Consider the following 19,584-nt stretch of genomic DNA (forward strand, 5'->3'; position numbering starts at 1 on the left):
AACACAAAACAACACACACGTTAGTCACATACGGTCTACCATCCACCTACCACCTTCCAACATCCACCATCCACCTTCCACCGAACACCATCCATTCAACTTACATCGACAATGTGTAATTTGTCACATGCCGGACCGCAGGAGAGACCTGAACGCACGCTTGCGACTACCCACGAAGCGCGTGGTCGACTGCCAGAAAGCAATACCGCGCGCATTCCCATCCTTTACCAGAGGTAGTCAACTGACACTGTCTATCGCGAAAGCCAAAGTCAGATAGTCGACTCAGGTAAAAATTTGCCTCAAAGGCGTCAAAGAGATTGCAGTGTTCTTCAAAATTACTCACTACGTGCGCTATTATATAAAAAAATCACCCTTTTAAGTAAAAAAAAAAAACTTCACTAAGCTTTCACGTAAAGACGGAACTCTATCGGTAGGGTAAGTACCTGTGGGATAACTTTGAAGAGCATTGTCAGTTTTACAAAAACTTTGTCCGAAATAATTGAACACGACACTACAAATAGAAATGAGCGTTTAGTATATTATTTCGATTAAATTCGAACTATGAAATTATTTAAATGTATACAGTCAAATAACATATCATCCAGATAACGAATATTTGGTTCTATGATTATATTCTCCACACGAGGATCCCTAAATAGGTTTTTGAGCTATTTTTCTTATTATGCTGTACATTAGCATACTATTAACATTAGAATAATATAATACTATAATTACTTAGGATCGGCGACAGAGCGCTTTAGCCTAAAAAAATAGGTTCAATATTGTAAATTTCTATTGTTAACTTTTTTTTTGCTCTCTAGCTTTGTAGAACAATAGTAATCAACCCTCTTTCCTGGGAAATAGAACTCGAGCGCCAAAGTCTAATAATTTAAATTGTAAAATAGAAAACGATCAGTAGATCAGTAGCTATTACAATATATTTAGAATGTTTTGTGAAGATAATTTAGAAATAATAAAAACCATTTAAAAACAATAAAAAAAAATGAGGATCCCGCATACAAAAAACTAATAATCATCGTTTACAGCAAACATCTTACACATTTTTTTTAATTTCATCTACCCATATCCTTCGTTGCTTTCTTTGCGCCCTATTAAATTATCTCGGGTACCGTTCGAGCACTTATTTTGTCCATTTTTCGGTCTACGTGACCTGTTCACTAATATTTCAATCTCTTCATTCGCTCCACTATGTCAACTATCCTTGTCATTTCCTATCTTCGAGCGTACAGTGTTTACACACGAGAATCCCGCAAACAAAAAAAACTAATAATTATCATCTACAGCCAACATGTTTCAACGTGTCTGTTTGGGCAACCCATCCTACACATTTTTCTAATTTCATCCACCCATATCCTTCGTTGCCTTCTTTGCACCCTATTAAAATCTCTTGAGTACCGTTCGAGCACTTATTTTATCCATTCTTCAAGCTACGTGACCTGTTCATTAATATTTCAATCTATTCATTCGCTCCAATAAGTCAATCATTTCCCGTCTCTACTCATTATGCTGAGCATACAGTGTTCCATAATTTTTAGTGCATTTTGAACCTTGTGTTTCAATTACGAAATATCGCATCCATACGTCAACACTGATGAAAGAAGAGACTAAATAAAAAAAAATAAAACTTTCATGTAGAAATAGTCGATTCGCCCGAATGTTCAACATAACAAATAAATGTTAATACACGTTTGCATAGATAAATGCACACAGCACCGTTGCGATGTTTAAAAATAAACACTATCAATTTGCATTTAATAACAAACACAAATAATTTTAAAATAACATGCACTTTTATTTTCCTTCGATACACAAGCTTGAAAAATGATTTTCACAACGTACTTTTCTTGTATACTATATATGTAAGACTCGATTAATACATTTTAGTTCTCCTCTAAAAATATTGATCAACTGTCATAATCATAAATCCATTTTTTTTTTTTGAAAAGAAACTAATATAAAAGTTCAAATACATAGTTAGTAGTCGTGGTAAAATAAAAGTGCTGTTATTCAAGCGTAAATAGAACATTTTAATCGCATTTGATAATGTGAGTAAACAATCGAACTAAATCTAAAATCGAATTTACTTTGAAGTAAATGTATTATACATACATGCGTATAGTATAGTATCATATAATATGTATGTAGCGATGTATTATTGAGCATTGAATGGTTGAGATCACATGGCTAGTACTAAATGATAGTATGTAGTATATCAATAGAAGAGTGTGAATATACTATAGTAAATGGAGGGGGGCGAAAGAAGAAGAGGCGGGAAGAGAGCGGGTGTATTGGAAAGCGGCAGAGCGAGCGAGACGGGCTGAGAGTCGGCGCGCGCTCTGGTGGGGGCGAAGGGAAGCCGGCGAGGGCAGGAGGGGGTAAGGGGCAGAGAGAGAGGGGAAACACCGCTCCCCGGCCCCCGCTCCCCGCTCGCTGCTCAGCTGGGGTCAGGTGCGGCCGCCGACGACAGATGAGCACGGAGCGTGCTTGCGGTCGGACGCGCGTTGCGTACGTCTTACAGCGTTTCGATACACTTACAAACTATGCACAAACAAAATTTACGATCAAAATATCGATTCATTTGTTTTTTTTTATTTAAATTATTATGATTATTTAAATTACAATACTGTATATGTTTATTCAGTATGGGCGAGTGTTTTAGAGATGGGAAACGATCGTGCACCGGAAATGATAAATGCTGGTTCATTTGCACATACGAATACGGTTCCGATGTGCACGGTAATGTTGGTAGCAGGGCTGTGGAGTCGGAGTCATGGCTTTTTGTCTAGGTTCGGAGTCGTTGAAAATTCGAACGACTCTTGATCGACCAATCACAAGCTTCTTTATCCGGCCAACCAGAAACGAATTACAGACGCCGTTTCGGTTTTATGTTATAGCTAATAATGTATATGAATATTGAATTACTTACTAAGAGTGACAACAATACCCAATGTATACAGATCAGAAACAGTGTTTTTTTTTCTTATATGTAAGTCAAATTGAATCCTATGAAAGAGTCAATAATAACCATATTAATACACTAGAGAAGATTAGATGATTACGACAAGATGTGTATACTCTATATCCTTAAGGTAACCTAAACAAAATTTGCTCAAGATCTTCGATTTGAAAGGGGTTTTGGTAAAAAATAGTTAGTAATAATAATAATAGACTTGTAATAGTAACTTTTTTCCTATCGTTATGCTGTATATGTAAACTTACACTAAAATAAGTTAATTCTATAAGTACAAGAGATGCACTCTCGAGACATCCAAACTTTCAAAGTTGCTCAGGAAGAACTAACGCAATAGAATTCCACAAAAAATCGTAAAGGGGTATTTGTATGTTATCCGAGGGTGCTAACCCTTTTTTATAAGCCTCTTCTCAGTTTTTGTGGAATTATATTGCGTAATTTCTTCTGGAGCGCTTTTGAAAATTAGCATTTCTCGAAACTGCGTCACTATTGAGTGCAATTCAGCGCATTCTATAAATAGTGTGTAAAATAGACGATGATCACTAGAGCGGTAGAAAATACCAAATATGTGAACAATTAAAAGCATCTAAAAGTCAAATGTTTTATTTTTATTTATACAATTTATTGAAAAAGTTTAATTGAGCCCTTTAATTTCAAGTAACATTTGGTATCGAAAGCGATAGGTTTTATTTAATAGAATCGATCGGGGTAAAGACGGAATGGGCGAGTTCCGTGAGAAGCATTCGAGATCGGTATGCGTGACGTCACAGTGGAGTTTGACGTGAGGAATTCCGAAGAGGACCAGCTCGGAGGGCAGGTAGTCAAGGCCCTCCCGCGAGGTCTGCGCCCCTTGCTCGAAGTCTGTCCAAACAACTACATACCGACGAAATTCAATCCGACCATTCTTACAAATGTTGCAAATTTATCTAAGCCCGCGATTTCCAAGATTCAATTTGAAAAAATGCTGACTTGAATATAGTATAGTACCTACGAGAGCGCTCACGAAACGCTGCCAAAACTGCATCGTATTATGTATTTATATGAACTGCAGGTCTAGCAAATTTGAACTAAATCGGCATAAACAAAAAAATCGCCATGAGAATCAAATTTGCACATAAATGGTAATTCCTTTCGATTGATTCAAATAAAAAAAATCAGCTGCATACAAAGCATATTCAACAGGGGATTTCAATAACATATTTAAAAAATTTGGAAGAATTAATTTTTGTATTTCCAATCCATAATCTTATAATCCATGCGTCATAAAGGAAACTTTAAGCAATGCATTTTCCTCGATGCGAAGCATAAATACAGTCGATTTATGTTGTTGAAAACAAGGCATTGAAAGTGAAAAAATACTATGTAGGTAAAAAGTAAAATTGGTCAACGTGTTGATTGGAATATGGTTGTAGATATAAACTTAGCTAAATGATAGGTACTCGATAAGATGTACATGTAAGGAAAACAGATTAAATTGAAGTTTAGAATAAATGTTCGACGGATAAAAGAGGTGACTTAGGGCAAAAACACACTGAATCGTACGGAACGTCACGTCACGGACAGTGGTTGTTCCTCAAACCGAATTCGAGTGTAGTTGCACATGCATAGTGCATATGTTTCTCCTTCATTTCTTCAAATTTGGGATTCACCGTCATCGATCACTGTCAAGAAAGGATAAAATTTCACCGAAAACACTCTAGGGGGTGATTTTTGGGACTCTGTACAATGTATATGGGCTAGGGGTGCTGCGTTTTTTTCGCATTTTTAAAAGGATCTAAAAAAAATAAAACACGTATCAGTCAGTATGTTTTCGCCTTTATGGTAAGAACACACTGAATCGTACGGCACGGCATGCCTAGCTAGACTCCAGCTGTGAATGGGCGTGTCTTCATGTCAATGTTTATTCGTACCATTTTAGTTTCTCCTACATTTCTTTAAATATGGGAATCGCCACTGTCAAACCTGTCAATACAAGGATAAAATATCATCGAAAACACTCTAGGGTAGAGCAACGCAACCTGGTGGCCGCGGCCCTTTTAGTACCGTACGCACCACTTTGATTTAACGCCCGCGAGCGAGATTTCGTGTGAGGGAGAAAACCGTTATGTTAATGTTAGTTAAAATTTTGTCACCTATGTATGTATGTAGGGACTAGCTAGCGAATAATGATAAATTACATATGTATGTACGCAGCTAGCTCTACGAGTCGTAAACAACGTGTTCCGCGAATACCAAAAAGTTGCGTGGCTCCCCTCTAGGGGATGAGTTTTAGCTTGGATTGCGATGGCATATATTGGGCGTGCTAGTATTTTTTACATGTGCAAAACGATCTAAAAAATCTGTGTGTCTGCAGCTTTAGTAATAGGTTGAAGCCTGATGACGATCATAAAAACTAACAAATGAAAAAGGTTTGATAGTATATATTTACATATATACCAATATGAATTTTTATAATCTATACAAAAAATCAAACTAATGGGTGATATCAAATTATTCACGGTTCGCATTAATACCCGAGTTCCACCTGTACTAGTTAATTTGGCAGAATTATACATACATATATGTAGGTATATGTATATGCAGACAGACACACATAAAACTTTTTATATTATACAAGCGGTAAACAAAACTCAAAACATGCCAATAAAATCAAACATTCCCAAATGCAGATAATTCAATCTGAAACAAAAACAATCTTATTTCGTTTATCGTCAGCCTCGTCCCAGTTACACGAATACCGAATCTTGGCCGAACTGCAGAATCTAGACGCGATATTTTCACACTACGCAATATTTCCGCAAACATAGCGGTTCTACCTATAGAAACGTTAAATAACTAGAGATGAGTTCGCGTACCGAAGGTTGACGTTTGTTTTTGTTGTTTTTAAAGCGAAGTCAGGCGCCGTCGCGTCTCGAGATACGCGCAATTGCAGTTGCACTTCTGACGGCCAACGGCCTCCCGCACATATGCAATTATAACGTCCCTGGCGCATGCGCACGTGCTTGCATACACTGCACTTATATGTAAGTCTCATCCTGGACAGTCACGACTCATTACACACCCATTTACCTATAATAATACGCCTGAAAATTAAATAAATGACGTTTTTAACCCTTGGCAAGCACTCTTGCTGACGTATGCATTCGCAGAGACGCAGCCAAGTGGAAGCTAGGGAGGTTAAACTCAAATGAAATGATTCTCTTTTGTTAGAAGATTATATATCGTTACCAGCTGAACCCGGCATGCGTTGCAATGCCACAATAACGTATGCAATATTCCGTTCCCATTTGTTGGAAAAACGCAGGCAGCGAACAAGTTGGTCGCGACGCGAAAACATTTGAAATTATAGCGTTGCAATGATCCTCATTCCCGTTTTTGAGCGATTTTTTTTCACAGTAATCTTCCCGGACATGCATACAACAAATCCTGAAAGTTCCATCGTAATCGGTTCAGTGGATTTGGAGCCTAATAGGATTTCGAGACACACAGACAGATTATTCATTTTTATATACAAATGTCGTGATAAAAAAAATTGTGTTAATAACACAATTAAAGTTATCAGAAATAATAGTCACTTTAGTATATTTAAGTGGTGTTATATTTGACGAAGAAAAACAAATAACATTCTTACATGTAAATTGACTTATAAATCCAAGATTACGTATTGTTTCGGAGTAGAAAAATAACAGTTTTATTATATTGATTCTAAATTAAATTCTAAAGAAAAATTTAATTCTAAAGAAGTAGAATTGTAAATAGGTTGTTGAGCTCTTTTTCTTATTATTCTGTACATTCAAATTAGAATAATATAATACTATGATAACTAACAAAATTAAATTAAAATTGTAAAATAGAAATTGATCATTAGATCAGTAGCTATTAAAATAGATATAAGATGTATTGTGGACATAATTTAGTAATAATAAAAAGCATTCAAAAATCAAAATCAAAATTCTAAAGAAATGAAACAAATCACGATTCAGATTTTAAAATGAAAATATCAATAATGATAAACAACCTCTTGGCGAAGTAAAATATATATATATATATATATATATATATATATATATATATATATATATATATATATATATATATATATATATATATGAGAGATAATGAGAGCCTATAATGCAAATTTTATAAGATATAGTGTGAAAACGATAAAGTTATATAGGCGTTTAAACAATTAAAATATGACAAGACGAGTGGGTGGGTACTAGCTATCGTCTATTTTTGAAGACGTCAACGTCTTCAAAAGCCGCTGGCATGCTTAGCCTTTGCCGTTTCAATCGTCACAAAACTCACCCCCCTGGAACATTTTCGATGATATTGTATTCTTGTATTGAAAGTGATCCCCACTTTTGAATAAGTGTCGAAATAATAAGATCGTACGAATTAGCACGGACCTTAAGAAACGTCGTTCGTAGTTGGAGACCACGAACACAACCATGCCGTACAATTCAGCGTGTTTGCGCCATAAGTAGCACAAACAATCCCCTCGTTCGTTAGTAATTCAACATTCACATACATACATATTGTATTAAGTAAAAAAAAATAATTGAAATTCGATTTAAAGCGACTCTGACTCTGATTTCTTAACGACTCGGTCAAAAAGCCACGACGTGACATGACTCCAACTCCACGTCCCTGCTCTATTCTTACAGTTACGTTTCTATAATTCTACACAAAAAAATATTTTGAATAATTCTATTATTGAATAACATAAAATATTCTCCAGTGCGTTTTTATTATAATTGCTAAATATTCTCGTTTAAAAACATGCCTACTATGTATGTAATATTTATTCTATACACATGTTTTTTGCTAGGTATTAGAATTTCGTCAGAATTTTTACCTAAAAGATTTTTTGTATTTGAAAAGTGTGACGCGTAGACTTTAATAAGTTTGACACTGATGGTAAATATCCATAAACACATTAAAGTTAGTCCCCCTTCCCTTATTCTTAAGTAATATTAGCTCCCCCCGTCTAAGAAAAAATCGTGGTGCGCACCTGTGCATTCCATATAAGAAGTTTGTGAAAAAAAAATCATCGAAGTTGTCATGATTTATAATGGGTATATGACAACAATTGTCATTTTTGTATTTTCAATCGATGTTATCCCACACAAGAGATGCTTCAGACGAGAGCACCGTTATGTCCAAAAAATCACAAGCAAACGATGTGACGAAAAAGATGCATATGAACGAATGGCGATAAGCGTGTACGTAAAAGGCACGCACGATGACTTCCCAAAGGATTTTAAGTTTATTAACCCTACTCTTGCAAGAAAAATTACAAGAATCATTCCGCGAGCATAATAATAATGCAACCATTGTTGAATTTTAAATTCAACGTGCACTCAAAGCGAAAAAAAAAGCGGGAGGGGGAGGTCATCACACTTGACGAGATATGACGTGGAACGGACGACGTACTCTCCGTTGCACGACACACATGTTGTTTATTGCATTCGCTGATGGAAATGTGCACGAGAAGAATGAGAAGAACGAGACTCCTTTGCCTAGAACCGTTGTCGATTGTCAAATTTGCAGCTGTAGGAAAAAGACATCGAGTGGAAGCACGGAACGTGAAAATAAAACGAGTGCGAAATGGGGTAGTCGGAGACGGTCGTTCCATTAATGGATTGCTTCCTGCTGCATTTTTCCGACAACCGAAAAAGATTCTGAAAATTCAGAACGAAAATATTCGATTTGATTTAAAATAATGTAAAAATTCACCCAAGCAAAAGCTTGCATAGTTACAGAACGCGAAAAAGGGGAAGAAGCAGAAGCACAATTGCATCAATTAAGCTACAGACAAGTCTAAAAGCAAAAAGAAATAACGCTATGAGTGAACTAAAAATATATACATATATAATATATATGAGAGATAATGAGCAAATTTTATAAAATGTAGAGTGAAAAAAGTTTAAACAATTAAAATCTGACATAGCGAGAGGTTGGCGAAAAGGGAAATAACGATTGGAATAGTGTGGATAAATCCGGCAATGTGGACAATAGACGTCATCGAAAAAGATCATGGAGTATTTTCAAACGTGTCGATTACGATTATTTTTCACCATCGTAAAGGAGGACTTGATTTCCACATATATTGATGAACAAACCGAGCAAAATGGCAAAGTTTGAAAACGATCGGATAAGAACCCAAATTTCGTCAGACATATCAGACGAAAAAATCGAAAGGAAGTAAGAACAGGCTAGTAATAATAAAAATAGTGCACAAAAAATATTTTCCCTGTAAAAGGAAATCGCAGATATAAATCACGAAAGGGGGAAATGAACGATTAATAGCATCTATTTTATAATATAATCAAACGTTAAGTAAGTATAGAATGTGTTTCGTTCTCACGGTGACAATGAGAGTGCGCTTTACATGCGTAATTATCAGCACACTTTTGTACAAAAACGAACTAACCCACACAGAGGAACTTTTTCATACAGCATAAAATTTGATGTGTAATAGCAGTCGTCACAATTAAGTGTTATCAAATGGGTTAAATCCTTAATAAATAGCTCTTTTCATGCGACGAAGGCCTACTTACGACTTACTTATCAAGTTTGTGTACTTAACGAGAGCCTCATATCAAGAATCCGGTCAGTAAAGGTGAGAATCCTCAGAGCAGCAGTGAGGTTAACGACAGAATTGGAAACTCTCATGATATTGAATCATTAACCTTTTCGTTGATGTCTCAATTAAACCGCAGGAACAGGTTCTATGGATGTGTCAGAGCCTTTGGAAAAAATGTGTCGGCTGCATCAGAGAAAGGATGATATTCCAGAAAGTGTTAAGCCATCGACAAAGATCGTTGCGATAGAATGATAGTTCATATTTTTCTAGTCACATTCTTTGATGAAATCATGATTTCAATATCACGTTACAGTTACACTAAACTATGTGTTTAACTGAATGATTGAGTCAGACTTTTAGGGCGAAAACACACAGTGGTATATGGTATTTTTTTTTTAGATATTTATAAACATGCGAAAAAAACACAGCACCCCATGCCCCAAAAATCACCCCCTGCAGTGTTTTCGGCGATGTTTTATCCTTTTATTTATACGAAAAATGAAGAAATACAGGAAAAACTTATCGTTTGCATATACATAGATATGCATACACGTGCGATCTTCCAAGCATATGCATTCTGCACGTGAAAGTACAACCGAATTTGATTTGGGAAACAACCACTGTTTACGGTCACAGCGGGAAGCCAAGGACACGTGACGTACCATACCACTCAGTGTGTTTTCGCCCTTACTTTCTGTTCTAATATGACTAGAGTACGGACCCAAAGCGCGCCGCTCATTATTCAATTGCTGTAAATGCTTTGTAAAAAAGGTCCGGAAAACCTTTAACAATGCATTTACAACATTTGAACAATGAACGGCGCGCTCTGGGTCCGGGTTTTAAATATGACAATATTAAGAGAATTGTAACAATCTTTTGCCAAACGTTGCATTGGATGGCGTCCTATACACATTCGTTTTATGACTACAGCTTCAGAAAATAAATAATCAACAGACATGGGAGTACACATATATATATGAGTGTTATATATTAGTGAAGTAAAAATATATATGAGAGATTATAAGATAATGCTGCTGCTGATAATGCAAATATTATAAGCCTGTAATCCAAATTTTATAAGATATAGTGTGAAAAGGATAAACCTATAGGCGTTTAAAAAATTAAAATCTGACAAAACGAGAGGGTGGCGAAAAGTCAAACATATGTATAAGGTTACTGACCGCTAAACGTCAAGATGACTGAAATGCATTTTTAAACGTGTCTATTACGATTATTTTTCGCCATCAAACTATCAGATTCGATTTAAATTTCCATCTTTGACCAAATGGCGAAGTTCCAAAACGATCGGAAGACTGTAGGAATAGATACTGAATCTTTATCAAAGTGAAACATAGAGAAATCTAGTAAAAAATGAACTGTCAAGAGGTTCGCGAGTAAAAAAAGGTTGGTCTAGAAGATTCTACATATCTACATATGTATGTAGTTTTATCTAGTGATATCTACTCCATGGGTCGTTAGTGCATTTTGAGAATAGTGGCACCACCGATATAGGCACTGACTATCTACACAAGTATAAAAGACACAATTCAAACACTGCAGCAAATCAATAGCAATATTCACATTAGTGCAAACGAGCTACATTGAAGATAAAGTTTGGCATAAGTTTTATACATATGTACATTGAAGAGAACGTTTACTTTGGGTGCTTCTTGGGCAACGACGTCTTGCATGTGGCACGCCAACGTGCCCAAAGCACATTAGACGATTTTCAACAAATTTATTCGACTTTGGCGAAAAATAAAAGTCGTTAAGCTCGAATGCAGAAAAAAATGCACAAAACACCGTCTAGCGCACGGGTTTACGACCTTTTTTTCCCTTTACAATTTTTTTATACATTCGAAATACGTCATTATATTATAGGGCGGCGCACTCGTTCGTCCGAAAATTAAATTTTAACGATTGATAATAAAGAAGGGATGTGTGCGGAATTTGCATACCCATTGCCCGAAGGTGAAGATCGCGTAATCGATAATTAAACACAGCCGTGCAAATACGGTAATTGCTTCGGATGACAATTAAGCGAAAATGATCGAGCCTTTTAGACTTCATTAACGATAGAGCATATAATCGGCAATTTACAACTGTACAGTATTGGAAGTTTAACGACATGGGTTTTTTATATATCGTATCGTTATTTTTAACGATTATTTTTATAACCATAAGAGGTATAGTTTGGTGGCGGCGAAACCCAAAGTATCAAACACACATAACGGTGATAACAATCGAATGTGTTAAATTGCATTTGGCGCAATTTTTAATTTGAATTTTTTTCTGGACTGTAGGCCCTGCCTACTCACAGTACTTCGATACATAAATCAAAATTGCGAAGTCACAATTAAAATCATCAGATATTAAATTGAAATGGATCAGCGACTCTCAATATTTTATGACTTATGATTTTATTCGTTGGCAGGCCATACCCAAAAATTGTATCCGTCGTTATTATTTTTTGTAATTTTATAAGCCCTCAAACTAGGGATTGCAATACCGGTATACCGGTAAATTATAACATACAAAGAATTAAGTACATATACGAGCATTTAATTGTATAATATTACATAAAAATCGATTCAAATGACATATTGTGGATTAGGTTTACAGATATCGATTTACAAATAAAAAAAAAATCACCATAGAAAGCTATTTTATATTGATCTCTGGGGATACATGTACCCTGGTTGGGGATTGCTAAAATATACAATAAAAAAAAAATTAAACATCATTCACATCCATTTGCTATCTACTGCTGGATGAAGGCTTTTCCAACACGCATTCAATTCGTTTCTGTTTTGAGCAACTCTCAATCATCTCATTCCACACATTTTTCTAATTTCATCCACCCATCTACCATGTGGCCTTCCTTCCACCCTACTACATTCTCTCGAGTACCATTCGAGCATAATTTATCATCCACCTATTGTCCGTTCTTCTAGCTACGTGACCCGGCCATAGCCATTTCAATCTCAATACATCAACCACCTTCATACTTCTAATCCACGTATTCCATTTTCTATTTCTCCTCGTTATGCGAATTACAGATAAGAAATCATTCAAATTTCAAATGGAATTATGATAATGACGCCTATGACATATGTATGTATGTATGTAATACATAAGGCATCAACGGGATCTAAGCCCCAGCTATACACAATACAAAGATGGATATAAAGAGCCATTTACTAAAAATAAGTCAAAGCTGATATCGATTTGGGATAAGTCGAGGCTTATCTAATAATATGTATACATATATTAAATCAGACTCATTCCATTAGGTGATTACTGATAATATGTATTTATGTAGACGTGTTTATTAAAGAAGTTCGAAGTTGTCGAAATCGTACCTTATTTTTATTTTATTTTACATAGATATATACGAGGAAAGCTTGACAGGAAGACCCCAATGCGCCTTCCTAGACAATTAATTACAAACAATGCAGCATTTTTATTAAATAAATCACTGTATTTCGAGAAGCTGAAGAACACGAAAATAACAATTAATTAATTAATCCACTGAGACATCTATGGATTTTAGATTTGTACATAATTTTTACATTAAATACAAAAGATTTGTGACAGCAGGTAGGATGATTTTTTTGAAATTTTGAAGAACAGTTTCAACACTGATCAGATAAAATTGGCAAACTCTGATAAGAATTGATCGACTTGGAGTCACAAATATCTAAGTCTAACTAGCAGTATTGCGGGATCAAACCCAATAGTCACTTGGTGTTAAACATACAACTACTACTGAGCCATACTGCTGACTACATATATGTGTAATGTAAATTTAAAATATGTATATCAATATGCATACAGATATGGTATAATTCAACATTATTTTTAAATCAAGATTTTAATATGCATTTCACACAAGAGTAGATACGGTTATTTAAAAAAAACAAATTTAAATAAAACGTAGAGGATAAAACGGGCATATATTGACGTTATAGCGAGGCGAACAGGGACGTAGGGGTAATCTGTTAGAATTTGCGGCGTGGGGCGAGAGGAGCCGCCCCCAGGCGCTGCACTACCGAATCATCACGCTCAATTTGAAAAGGCGGCCACCCCCTATCATCCCCCCAAAGCACTCACCATACGATCGCACATATAGCACGCTTCACTGCCACACACCGATATAATAAAAAGTATCTATACGCGGAAAATTTAAAAGAAGAATCAAATTTAAATTTCATTGCAGAATATACATATGTATATAGACAAATCTAATTATTATTGGAGTCTGGCAAAGAGAAAAGACAGGTTTTTAAAGATGCGGTGTCGGAGGTTGCATACGTGTGAGAGGGCCGCCCTCCGATCTGTTATTCCGCGTCACGCGCACCAGGGGGCGGCTGAGGGCGGGGCAGGGCAGCCCTTGACAGAGAGGGCCTTTGGTGGGCTTAGGCGCTCTCGACAACAAAGCCTATTCAAATTACCTGCGAGCACCCTCCTCTTGCCACCCCACAACCCATCGGCACTCGCGACCAGCTCGCCCGAAATACAATTTGATATAAAAAGCACCGCTAAGTAAACGAAACCGTTGACCCGATAACTTTCGATCGCTACGGTCAAAATTATACATATTTTCAATCCTATACGTTAGGCTTAAAGATTATTCCTATTACATAGTGCTGGAACGTTGGTGGCATCACAATTATTGCTCCGAACTAGGTCACGCGATAGAAACAGCTCAGTTCCATAAAATGGCAAGTGATGACCTAATTCCGCATTCGGAAGAATTTTGGTGAATCCGGGATTTGGTAAAATATAGTCCATGGATCAAAAAGTCAATCTCACGAAGGCGGATTCCCATTCTTCGTCCTAATAATCATTGATTGGCAGCCAAGATTCTTTTCAGCACAAACAATGTTTCACTATTATCTCAAATTTTGATATATTTTTGTAATTTTTCTTTTTTGTTTCCTTATATTACCATGTGGTGCTCACTGTACATGGAATATTATATTTTTATTTGTTTGTCTCACTATACTGCTTTATTTTTTTATATTTTATTCTGTATGTGTTTTATTTATTCAATTTAAATAATTAAAAAAATATAATAAAAAAACGAGCAAAAAAAAGGTTGACAATAATAATTGACAAACTTTTTTTTGCTTTCTTGCTTTGTAGAACAATAGTAATTCACAATACTGAACATTTGTTGTGCATAAAAGATCTCTGAACCATTTAATAAGTAGAGGTAGGACCGGAAGCGTGCCGTTTATTGTTCAATTGTTGTAAATCCTTTGTGAAAAAGGTTCGGCAAACCTTTAACAATGCATTTACAATCTTTGAACAATAAACAGCCCCTTCAGATTCCGGGCTCTAGTAATAAGTACATATTATTATCAGAGATCGGCGGACAAGTTTCTTTTGCCCACAAAAAATGGTTCACTATTGTCAATTACTATAGACAATATTGAACCATTTTTTGTGGGCCACCGAGAGTGGGGGGGGGGGAAGCTGGGGATAAAGTTCCAGTGCCCGGACTACTTGAGGGGCCCCGTGTCGGTACTTTAGACTGACTGATATTGATATTTTATATTATTCTACATAAAAAAATGTATTTATTTAATGCTAATGTTTATTATTTTTCGATCCACGCATTATTTGTGTATTTATTGTTCAATTATTGTAAAAAATATCAACTAACATATACATAGATATTTTTCTAATAATTTTATATATTAGAAAAATACCAGCCAGCAGAAAAAGCCAGCAGCATAGCTCGGACGTTAAGCTTCTGCTTACCGTCAAGAAGGTGCCGGGTTCTATCCCTGAATGAAAATGAATTTTTCAGAGTATGCTGTTGGTCAGACCTGGATTTGTGACTCCAGGTTGATCGTTTCCTATCAGAGTTTGCCAATTTTCTCTGATTTCATTGTTGAAACGGTTCCCGGAAAAAAAAATTGGCTAAAAATCCTTCCTACCTACTATGTCACCACTATTTGAAATTTGATGGATGTACAATAAAAATTTATGTACAATTCATAGATGTCTCGTTAATTTGCGAGTTTTTTCAGTGTCTCGCAATTCAACGACTTATAATAAAAAAATGCTGCATTTGTATTTGTAATTGGCCAGGAAGGCGCATTGGGATTTACCTGTAAGGCCTTCCTGGTATATATGTAAAAAAAAAAAAAAAAAAAAAATATATAAAATAGAAACCTCTGAGTGCTTCCAACAGAAAAGACGTCAGCACTCAGAGGGTTAAACGTAGCGTAACAAACAATGCTCGCAAGCACGGTCCGACCAAATAGACGACACTGACAGTCTGCATACTGATGTGCAGATTGCTCGATTAAAAAACGGGCGAAAAGACAAAGTCGCACGACTTCCTGTCTGTCATCGGTCATCGGTCATCACACGTCACGTGCGGTGTCTGACAGTTGTCGGTGGGAGGCTGTCGTCGTGTAAACGCTCTACAGGCGTCGGCGAGAACCACTCTCATTAATGAACGCCCTACAAAACCTGTTCGAAGCCCGTGGGTCAACTGGCCTCGCCCTCGCCGGATGAGCACTGCGCCCACTAAACAATGCCATTATGCTAATGCCGTGCTGATCTGATCGTGCTGATCTCGTTGTGCACTAGCGCGCAAGTGCACACACTTGCACGGCAAAAATCCACATTTTTTAAAATAATACAACCCTTAAAAATATATCGATACATTAAAAGTACCGTAAACTATGTATGACGTGCCGTCAATAACAATTGAAATGTATGAGTCACACATATTCAATCGAGACCCGGAAATCAGCTTCGGTTCATAAAAAGCGACATTTTTTATTGTACCTAGATTTACACGGTATCCGGACAAATACCCCCTGGACACATGCCCCCGGCTAAAAACCCCCTGCACATTAGCCCCCCGTGTAAAAAAACCCCGCCATGGAAAAAATTGTTTAAAAATAGTAATAAATAATTAATAATCTAATATACATATAATTTTGAAAGAGACTTTGTAAGTTTGTAACTATTTTTGGTCGAACTTCGTAAACAACACAAAGTTTCTATGATAACATGGGGGCGGGGGCGCCGGGGGGGGGGCCGCCGGATTCTGGTTATATATGTCATAATTTAATGACGAGTCGATTTTTTTTTCGATTTAAATAAATTTAATACGAAAACAAATGAATATTTACTATATGATTCGCCGTGTTTAAGCTGTTTGTATTATAAATACTGAGCGAAGCTGGGTAAAACAACTAGTTAATAATAAAATAAAGTAAGAATAAATTGGGTGTGGTAGAGCATATTGAATTTCAATTTATATACAATATTTAATTTCAATTTATTGTTGTTAATAGGATAAATATTAATTTAAAAGACTTTTAGTCACCAGTTTGTGGTATTGAAAGTAAATTTTAATAGAAGTATATATTAATATTATTATATTTTAAATATGTTTAGTCTATCCATGATGGAATTTGTAAGATCGAGAAAAGGAAAAGAAAAAGAGATTAAAATACAATTGATTTTGGAGTTTTGTATATTTTGAATTATTATAATTGATTACTGATTTTTTATTATTGATTATTTATAAAGAATCTGATATGTCTATATGTATTATTAATATCTGTATTTTTCTGGCTGATATAAATTAGCATTGATAGAGACTTTAAGATACTGTCAATTTTTATAAAATATTTTTAGCCTTGACGGGGGGGGGGGTTATTTGCACGGGGGGTTAATGTCCAAGGGGTTTTTGACCGAGAGTTAGGTTGTTTGGAATTGGTTTATTTAATTAAATATGGCAATTTCACATTGATGACAGACTAAAAAAATCGTAATAAATACGATCATACGGTTATTTCAATTATTATCGAAACTTTAAAATGGTCCAAACTTAAAATAAATAAATACGATTGGTTAAAAATAATAAATTCATTACGAATTTACTTTAAGGAAATTAATGACATTATTAACATGATATATATGATTCAATCTAGGTTAACGTTTGTAGGAAAAGTACCCACATACAGTTATCTATCTAATCCACGAAAAACAATTCCCTGTAGTAGGAAAAATCATTTAAAGTTTACCGGTTTATGAAATTTGACGTTAAATTGCAATCCCTAGTTATTATATGCATCTATGTTTAAGCACGAGTCGACATCGCCCGATCAATCAATATTTCGGTTGACGGATAATGATTGACAAACGCCATACAAGTATAATCGTTTCCAATATTTAGATTAAAGTCTCAATTATAATTCGAAACGCTTTATTTACGATACAAGCCGTTGTGGAATGTTCGTAAGTATTATCAACTTGACGAAATATTTACATAGGTACATAAATACACATACAATTTTGCTGTGATTCATTGTAAAAATATACACATTACAAAATCTGTATGCAAAATAGTCCGGCAAATTTTCTATGAAAATGTGAAAGTAGATTCGTGTGTCTATAGTTGACTTTCGCGACAGCCAAAATACACACACATTTCCATGACAATATTGACGAGTATCGATTAAATCAATCACGACAGTCGCATGTCAAAATAAAGTCCATAAAAAAAAAATAATATACAGATATTTTTTACCATGACAAATTTTTCCACGACGCGATACTACGATAAGCGATTTTTTTTTACTACATGCACGATTCATTCAGGAAACTCGACAATGAATCAGAATCATCACCGGATTGATGATTTGGATTCAAACTTGAAAATTTCGCCGATAGGTTGAAAACCGCGAGTATTTCCGGCATCCTTTTCCAATTAGATACAAATATAAAGAAAAACCATGATTTATTTTCTTAGAATATGATTAGCGTGGTTTGGTTTTTGTACCGTTGAATGATACGTGAGATGACGATGTAAGCGCCGACGGTTAGTTGTAATGCAAAAAAAATGATAACGAATCAAAAATTGTAGCGCAGTTTTACAGTCTGAATTTAGTTGCCAAAATTGCAGCTTGCAATTATAATTTATACGGTGTATCAAGGTCGATGACTCTTGTGTGTTGTACATTTCTTATTTTTACTAACCTCTTCTTATTTTACCCTTAAATTAATCGCATAAGCTTTCCTGTGGTTCGCTAAATGGCGGTTTTCAAACACGCAACGAACTCTAGTAGGTAACTGTACGTAATTTAGTAATATAATATATATCAGCAATTGAGTTCTACTAAATTTTATTGATCTTATTGAGTCTGCTTTTTTATTGAATGAAAAAAATAAAAAAAAAACAAGGTAACAAGTCCACGGGCATGACCGGGAGAATCGCTCCAGGTGAATTAATTAATAAAAAAAACCCCGACCAGGTATCAGAGGATGTGAACCTAACTCTCTTATACCTGAAAGGAATTTGCTTAGTTTCCGTTTATTTTTCCGCTTCCGAGAAAGTAAACATCGAATATTCTAGATAAAATTATAGAACCTTTATTAATTTGATCGAATTAAATAATTAATAGTAAATGAATTTTTATTTTATCTATACATACATACATATATGCATTTTAAATTCATACAATATATTATATTATACTTTCTACTATCTAATATAAGTTTAGAATGTATGCTGTGAACGAAATTAAGTAATAATCTTTATGATATTCGAATTTACTCGTTGACATTATTAATAAATTTATTAAAAGTTTTGACTACTGTGGCATTACAGGAATTCCTAATGTGCCACAATGGTCGAAAATATAACATACATATATTGAATACATCTATGGAGACATTTCACCAAAGAACAAAATATGCTTTTTTCAGCACGAAACTTGATATAGAATATATCTTCATGAGATAAAAACAGTCTACACATGAACATATGTTTACATGAGCAATGTCGCCAGTGACGTTAATGTGGTGTTTATTTTATATAAAACAAATTCACTGCCTAGATCAATAAACTAGCAGAAAACTACTTTTTTATATAAGCAGTTTACTGTCAGTATGTACATATGTATACTTTAAAAGTAGCTCTTTATATAAAAACAAGTAAGTCTCTTTATAAATAAGAAGAGGCTAG

The 19,584-nt window shown here is 35.2% G+C and overlaps 1 protein-coding gene across 2 annotated transcripts in view; it reads right to left on the bottom strand.

The window, feature by feature from the left end:
- Positions 1-19,584, bottom strand: part of jing (AE binding protein 2 jing) — a 138,767-nt gene that overhangs the window by 4,940 nt on the left and 114,243 nt on the right. The window contains exon 1 of one of the 2 annotated variants that reach the window (XM_077430561.1): positions 105-191. The exons of the other annotated variant lie outside the window; for it this stretch is intronic. The gene's annotated coding sequence lies outside the window, so the exon portion shown is untranslated. Of the gene's footprint in view, positions 1-104; positions 192-19,584 lie in introns of those variants that run through there. 2 annotated transcript variants of the gene reach the window in all.

Source organism: Arctopsyche grandis, chromosome 5 (genome assembly GCF_051622035.1).
Source record: "Arctopsyche grandis isolate Sample6627 chromosome 5, ASM5162203v2, whole genome shotgun sequence".
In the NCBI taxonomy this organism is placed as follows: domain Eukaryota; kingdom Metazoa; phylum Arthropoda; class Insecta; order Trichoptera; family Hydropsychidae; genus Arctopsyche; species Arctopsyche grandis.